Raw genomic sequence first — 8,517 nt, forward strand, 5'->3', positions numbered from 1 at the left:
CAAGAAATCATACATCATCAACAAAATAACCCCCCCCCCCCCCCCCCACTAATTAAGAACTAGTCAAATGACTTCGACCAATAACTTATTCCCACCTACAGTAACCAAATCACACACATATCTAAAGGGGAAGAAATACGCACAAAACTTTCGCTTACCATCAAGAGGGTACATAACCAGAACCAAAACTTCTCTAAACATGAGTTTGTTATGAAACAATTGAAAGAACCAACTAAATAATCTAACAGAAACGAGGAGCAATAAGGATGAATGAAAGCTAGGAAAATAAATCGACATTAGGGTAGGGCTTGACAGTAGGAGAAAAAAATTAACAACTGAAAAAATTGAACCAAACTGAACCTTAGGTGTTAGGTATGATGGTCTCTGGTCGAAGGATTCACCAGGGATGAGATGACTAATGGTGGTGGCTTTGTTGGAGAAAGAAAAAAAGTATATATAAGGTTTACCTTTGGAGAAGAAATCAATCAAGATGGGTAATGAAGAGATGAGATGCGAAGGGGAGATGCGACAGGCATGGAGGACCGATGGTCAGAAAAATGTAGAAGAAGAAGGAGGCGTTCATAGGTTCTTCGGAGGATTTGTACGGGTTTTTTTTTGTACAGCTGAATTCGTATATGTATCCCTAACTTTTTATTTAAAATGCTACCAACTGATTAGCAAGAGGCAAACAAATCATTTAAAAGGCTACAGATTAGCTATGAACAAACAAAAAAAGGTAAAAACATTTAGGGGATTCGAATTCAAGTCTCGACTTGGAATAAACAATGAACTAACCAAATAGCCAGGAATGCCACATCTATACATATTTTTCTTACTATTAGTTTTATACACTTATTATTATTATTATTATTATTATTATTATTATTATTATTATTATAACTGCCATCATCATCATCATCATCATCATATGTCTAAGAGATGTCATCATTGCATGTCGACTTATAGGCAAAAGCCACATAATAATGCGAACCATAGCATGAAAAAGTACATGGATAAATCTATATACCAAAAATGTTTCAAGTCCTATCAGTGAACTTTGCTAAATGAAGAACCATTTTCCTACGTATGAAATTTATGCATATAATATGAAGTTGCAGTAAAAAATGGTGATTTCTCTATTTTCTCCTACACGGGCCTTAATCACATAGACATACATGTATACAGATACATAAAATAATATATGTCTATATTTATATTTATGAATATATGTAAGTATATATTTACGTGTATGTGTATGTATATATGTGTAAGTGTATACATACATACATACATACATACATACATAAATAGATACATATACATACACATACAAATATACATATTTCCCCTAATTATCTTATATATTAAACGTAGATTATTATACCTTATTGATGTGGTAAACATAGTTTTTTTTTGTTTTTTTATTTGTTTGTGAGTTAAAAACATTCGTTACCATTATTATATATTATCATTATGTTTATAAATATTAATATTATTAGTACTATTAGTATTATTTTTAATTGTTTGTGCTTTAAATATGTAAAGAAAACCAATTAAAAAAAAATTAGACTCAAATATTAAAAAATAGTAATAAAAAGGAATTGTAATGATGATGATGATGATGATGATGATGATGATGATGATGATAATAATAATAATAATAATGGAAATTATAATTCGTAGCTATTATGTCGGTAAGCTCTTTTGTCGGTAGTCCATAGCTATTCCATAGCTAATTATCTAAGGAATACCTATAGATTAACTTTTGTAACATCCTGTTTATTTAATAAACAAATAGATAAAAATTGATGAACGAATTGTCGCCCTAAATCTGTATTATATAGCGGGGTGTTAGTTTTCGAGAGTCGAATGTTATAAATTGGATTATTCGGGGGTTAAAGAGTAATTTTAGGATTTATTTTCAAAAGGATTTTAGAAGTCAGGGGGTGATTGGTAATTATTGGACTTAGAGTGAAAGGGTTTTTGGAATGTGAGGGTTAAATGGTAACTTCTAGGACTAGGATTGTAAGGAATTGTTAAAGATAGGGGCCATTTAGTAAATATTGTACTTAGTTTGAAAGAAGAAAGGGAAGGGAGGGACCAAAGATGGTATTATGGAATGAAGTTTGTGATGGGGGTATATAACCCGTCACCACTCGTTAAATCCTAACCCTAAAGCTTATACAGCTGCACCACCCTTATACCTCCCACCTTCCAGTCGTCATCCTCTCAACCCTCATCACCGGCCGCCGCTTCCTTACATGCTGAAGCTGGAGTACCCTACGTCGCCACCATTATCAGAGTCATGAAGCCACCATGAGTTCCTGCTGTCGGTGACGACGAGAGCCATCAGGAAAATGCCAATGAAGACCGTCAGCGAAGCTTCAAGCGTCTGCCGCAACCTTTCTTCTTCTCTTTCAGCTGCCATATTCTTCTTCTTCTTCCGATGCTGTCGTGGTTGTTGTTTTCGGTGATGGGTTGCCACCGTTTCCCCACCAAAAATGCCCCTCTATCTCCGTTTTCAGTTATACATGTTGTATTACCGCCGCTGCTGCTGTCGTTTTATGCCATCATCGTCGTTTTGCGCCACCAGGTGGGGTGGCTAGGCTCGTTTAAGATCAGAAGTGCATTTGTGTGTTTTGATATTAGTGTTTTCGGTGTCTATGTGTTTTATGTGGCTGGAAAACCAAGGGAGTCACCACCACCACCGTGATGTGGTGGCTGCCACCACCTACCACCCACCTACCAGCATTAGGGTGGTTGTATGTGTGTGATTATTCTGAGTGTGTGTGTGTGTTTATTTTGGGTTATTTCATTGTAAAGTTTGTAATAGTAGCTAGAATAATAAAATGAAACTCAAAACCATAATGGTAGGGTTGTGGCTACCGCCTCCTGCCACCACCAGCCGTCGTGTTGGGTGGTGGTGTGCTTGTTGTGTTTGATTCGTTAGGATGCTTGGGCAAATGGACTAAAACCAGAATGGGCCCAATAAAACCCTAATGGGCCTAATAAACCCTAATTGATCTAAGGACTTGGTTTTGGGCTATGAATAGGTTAGAAAACCCTAATTTTGGATAGGTTAGAAAACCCTAATTTTGGATATATGGGCCTTCTACTTAACGGGACCCACATTTGGGCCATTGAAATGGAATTTTAAATTACACCCAATCACACCATATGGCTTATCTAGTAGAATGATGGACTTAATGGATTAAGTCCTTAATGGGTTAAGTGAGAAACACCTAACCCTAATTGTCATTTTATGTGAAACCCTAATCTTGCTTGGGCCTTAAGTTGGGTCTTTCTATTGGGCTTTGGTAATTGGGTTATTAATGGGCCATCTAAGAATAATAATATGGACTAGAATATGTTGATGGACTTTATGGTAAGGCCCATATGAGGGTTTGGGCTCAATTTGTAAAATTAGGCCATAGATTGGCCATAGTTTGTGCCTTTATGATTATGAGATATCGAGCCATTAGAAATGTCAAATGTTTGGACTGGACTAAATGGTTGGGCCTTTGAATAAGAACATGTAAAGGTTTCGGCCCAATTTAGAAAATTAGGTCATATGTTGGGCTTTGATTCCTAGTTTAACTTTTGGGCCTTTGGATTGGTCCTTGGGCTTGAATCAAGCCAAGATGGGGTAATGTAGCATGTTACTCCAAGAACTTATGTTTATGTGTTAGGACCCAATTATTAATTGGGTGATGTTTTGATATTGATAGTTCAGGAATTTGTCATCCAACAGCTGGGATTGTGTCTACGGGACTTCAGCAGTGTGAGGTGAGTTACCTTCCAGTAGAAGTGGGTCAAAGGCACCAAGGCCGACCTACTAGTAAGAGTTATAGTAGAGATAACTGTCTTTGTGATAATTAGATGGTATGTTGCTATCTGTTATGATTATGTGCTAGTATGCTATGATGTTATGTGATATGTGATAGGAAGGGTAGGTTAGACCTTAGTACTATTCGAAAGGACCGAAGGGGTAGTTAGTACCCAGTTATGTTAGACAATTTATGACATATGTGTTATGGTATTATGTGGTGGTGGTAGGGGTGATATAGTCCCCGGATACCGGTCGAAAGGACTGAAGGGGTAGGCCAGCACCTTGATATGTTAGGCAAGGTTACCGGTCGAAAGGACCGAAGGGGAGGCCAGCACCCTGATATGCTAGGCAAGATACCGATCGATAGGACTGAAGGGGAGGCCATGCACCCTGCTATGCTAGGCAAGGTACCAGTAGCCATTTTTGGTTTCAGGTACTTCATTTTCAGAGCAAAGGAGCCGGTGATCGCAACGTATCACACTATATTTCCACACATGAGGACTTGGGGATTACACTCTGATATTGTTTTATGATAACATGTTTTGATTATTTCTACTTGGTTTTGACATGGGATGTTATTATAGATGTCTCTATACTAATGCCAACTACTAGCCTCTGCTGTAGTACAACCTGTTGGATTAATGTCTAAGTCCATAACTATAATTGGTAAGACTTGACCCGACCCGGCATGGTCCATTTGGGTTGCATACCATCATGCACTTGGATAGACTATAATGAGAGAAATAAGACACTTATGGTTATTAATATATTATAAGTTCTAGTATATTAATAATAAGAATAATAAGATTATTTAATTAGTATTGATCAAGATTTAATCTAGGATTAATTAAGTGATCAAAAGAAGACTAATTAAATATATGGATTGATTGTGTAAATCATCCATACTTATATAGTGGGCTAATGCTCCATGGATAATCAAGTTGGGCTAAAACCCATAGGATGGTCCATGGATGCTCCATGGTGTATTTGAACCCATGGATCCAAGGAAATGGAAAGCCATGACAATTAAGAATTTACCCTAATTGTAACACTATATAAAGATCTTATTCTTGACAAAAATCGGCCACTAGAATCACATTAGAAAGTGAAGAAGAGGGCTAGCCGATTTCATGAAGTGTAGAACTCTCTCAAGTTATTCTAAGTGTTTTGATGATTGTGATTCCATTTGAGGCTTCCACACTATTGGGGCTAGGCACTCAAGCTTCATGAAGACTTTCTACATCAAAGAGGTATGTATTCTATCTTGTTGCACTCATTATTTTGTATGCTAGATTAGGATAATACCTTGGATGTTCTTATTTGCATGTATAATAGAGAAAACATAGATCCAAGGTATTTAGGGTTGCATGTACACTTAGGAGTGTTAGAATGCTCAAAACCCAACAGTGGTATCAGAGCCTAGGCTTGTTTTCTTGTTATACCTGCAATAGATGCTTAAAAAATCGAAAGTGTTGCTGTTTGATCATCAGACTCGGCGAGTCCATCAATGGACTCAGTGAGTCCATGCCTAAAAATTGATCAATTCGATCCAACTCGCCGAGTTGGTTCATGCACTCGACGAGTTGGACCCCTCTTTTACCCCTACTTCTCACGTAGATAACATGGTTGGATTCCATCATCACGATGACCCGTACTTTCCACCCCACGACAATGCTAGATGGCTTGAAGAAGAGCCCGAAGATGAGCATCCAATCCCTTTGGATGACCACCTCAAAGAAGGCTTCTCGGATGGATATGACTCCGAGCTCGAAGTCGACAACCTACCCCAAGTAGGTCAAGCCCCAAATAACAACCCCGACTCGCGTTTCAAGGTCCCACACCCTTGTGGGTAACAAACTTGAATCGTTGGAGCGATGAAAAAGGTCAACCCTTACCCTACAATGGGGATCGAAGCTTTTACAACATAAGCGAGGGTGGCTCGGTTGACCGAGCCCTAATTATCATGGTCTGCAGGATTGCTCGGAATGCTGAACAAGGTTGAGCAGCCATCGTGTAACACCACGAGATTCAGGTACATTTCTTTCATCCTTGTTCTTTGTGGAATGGTCATGTTTAGTCCTTAAGTGGAGTTTTTCTTTAGCAAGTGAGTACGTTGGGCGTACCAGAGGGGTACGCTACGCGTACTCATGCACTTAAATTGGATGCAGTGTCGCCAAGGTACGCTGGGCATACCTAGAGTTACGCCGGGCGTACCCGGCCCAGGTGCAAAACCCTAATCCATCTTGTACACTATTTAAAGGGTGCTAAGGCTCATTTCTCAGCCTCCATATAAGTGAGTGAAACCCTAAAAGAGAGCTTCCCACCGTCCTTAGTGTGTGTGAGTGTTATTGGAGCTAATTGTGCTTTGGTGACTTAGTGAAGAAGAAGGAAAGGAGTTCTTGGAAGCTAAAGCTTGAGGTGCCATTTTGGATCTGACATCTACAAAGCAAGGGACTACACTTAGAGGTATAAAGTTCAAAACTTTCCTCTTCTTCTGATTTGTTGTTGCATGTGCTATTGCTAGGGCTAAAAACCCCAAAGGTGGAGACGTTATGAGTGTATAGTGCTCCATGGTCCGAGATCTATCCCCATTCAGTGCTATTAGTGATTTAGAGCCATAAAGTTTCCATCTTTAGTGTTAGTTTGAGGTCATGCTTGAGTAATAAGCCTTCTAGGGTTAGAGGATGGAGTATTATGGGAGTTGGTGGCTTGTTCAACCATGCAAAGGCATAAAGTCATCAAATTTATGGATTAAGAGGCTTAGATGTGGTCAGATCTAGAAATTGGACATGAATCTTAACTGTTTAAGACCTCAAGAGCTAAGGGGCTGAAGCTGGGGAGTACGCTGGGCGTAATCCCAGTACGTGCTGCGTACTGGGTGGCGTTCCCCGATCCTGAGATCCAGCCGGGTACGGTCATCATACACATTTGGTACGCGCAGCGTAACCCAGGAAGTTGACTTTTGGGTTGACTTTTAGGGTATGGTCTGTTGTGGGCCTTTTGAGTTGTGAGAGGGGTAAAATGGTCTTTTAACCTTCTGAGAGTGTCATAAGAGGACATAGTCTAGCCTTTGAGAGTTATAATAATTAGGGTATTTATTTTATATGATTAGGCGGAGGTTAGACTAGCGTTACCGAGTCAGAGATTACCGAGATACCCGAGGTGAGTCTTCTCACTATACTTTACCTAGTGTGGTAACAGAGTTATGTGATAGAGTATTTTAGAGTTATATGCCAGTGTAATTACATGTTATTTATGTGCTATGATTTATTGTGATATGTGCTATGCATGATTCAGAGTTACAGAGTTAGGACCTTCGGGTCCACAGAGTTAGGGCCAGAGGGCCCATAGAGAGTTGGGGCTGGAGGGCCCCACTGAGACACATAGACCTGAGGGTCAACAGAGTTACAGCCTCGAGTGGCTATTATGTGTTAGAGTGGTATTTTGGGGAACTCACTAAGCATTTATGCTTACAGTGTTATGTGTTATGTGTTTCAGGTACCAGTGATGATTGCGGGAAGGCGCCGACATGATTCATACACACGCGCACCGTAGTTTATGTATTCTGATCTTGGGTTTTGTACTGATACAATGTTGACAGAATATTTTTATTTATGATTACAAATGATATCTTATGGTTTTCAAAAGTGAAAAAAATCATTCAAATTTGTACGGTGTTACAATTTGGTATCAGAGCCTTGGTTTGAGGGATTCGGGTGCGCCTTCAGGCGTATCTAAACTCAAACCGAGGATTTGAGGAAAATTTGATAATAAAACAAGTTTTCAAAAGAAGAACTTACGAGACAAACAAAACAGAGTCATGTGTACGAACAGCCAGCGCCTGAACGGTGATTTCCTAAAATACCATTACTATAAGTGTTATAAGATATGATGTGATATGTTATATGATGAGCTATGCATGCTAGAGTAGAATAGGTATTCTTATTAGGACTAGAGTGGCCTGATATGTGATGCCTGAGTCTAGGAGTCTTGCTGCTAGGAATACTTTAGAGTGTTTAGGTAGCAGCTAGGAGGTTGTAAGAGAATTGCTTGCTAGTATCATATGATTAGAGAGAGTAAAGTGCTTGGGACTTGGGACTCTGGGAGGAGGACTTGGGACTCTTGCTAGTATCATGTGATTAGAGTGTGGACGGTAGTATTGGGCCCGTACTACTGAAGACACCGGGTCAGTGCACAGTCGAAGTAAGAATCTTCGGAGTACCAAGGGACAAGTAGGGTGGAGTAAGCGAGTGTGAGCATACTCGAGTGAGTCCCTGATATTTATTCTTGTGTTGTATTTCAAAGAGAGGGAGATCATGGTTGGGACACGCCACACACCAGGGACCAGTTGTTCGAGTGATGAGGAGATCCGTAGGATCATCCAGGAGGAGGTGGCTGCGGCCATCAGGGCAGAGATACCAGAGATGTTCAGGTCTATCAAGACCATGCTGATAGAGACATTTGATGAGAAGTAAACTGCTCTTTCCGAGGCTACTGTTGCTATAGCCACTGCAGCTATAGCTACTACTAGGCCGCAGGGTGGTGATGCGTTGCTGTTCCGAGAGTTTAGCAACACAAAACCACCAGAGTTTGACGGGACCCAGCACCCGATCGCGACGATGAGATGGATTTTAGACATAGAGGGGGTGTTTCTTTACTTGCTCATCTGCAGAGCATTTGAGAGTCTA

This window comes from Lactuca saligna, chromosome 8, assembly GCF_052625555.1.
Source record: "Lactuca saligna cultivar CGN05327 chromosome 8, ASM5262555v1, whole genome shotgun sequence".
Taxonomy (NCBI): domain Eukaryota; kingdom Viridiplantae; phylum Streptophyta; class Magnoliopsida; order Asterales; family Asteraceae; genus Lactuca; species Lactuca saligna.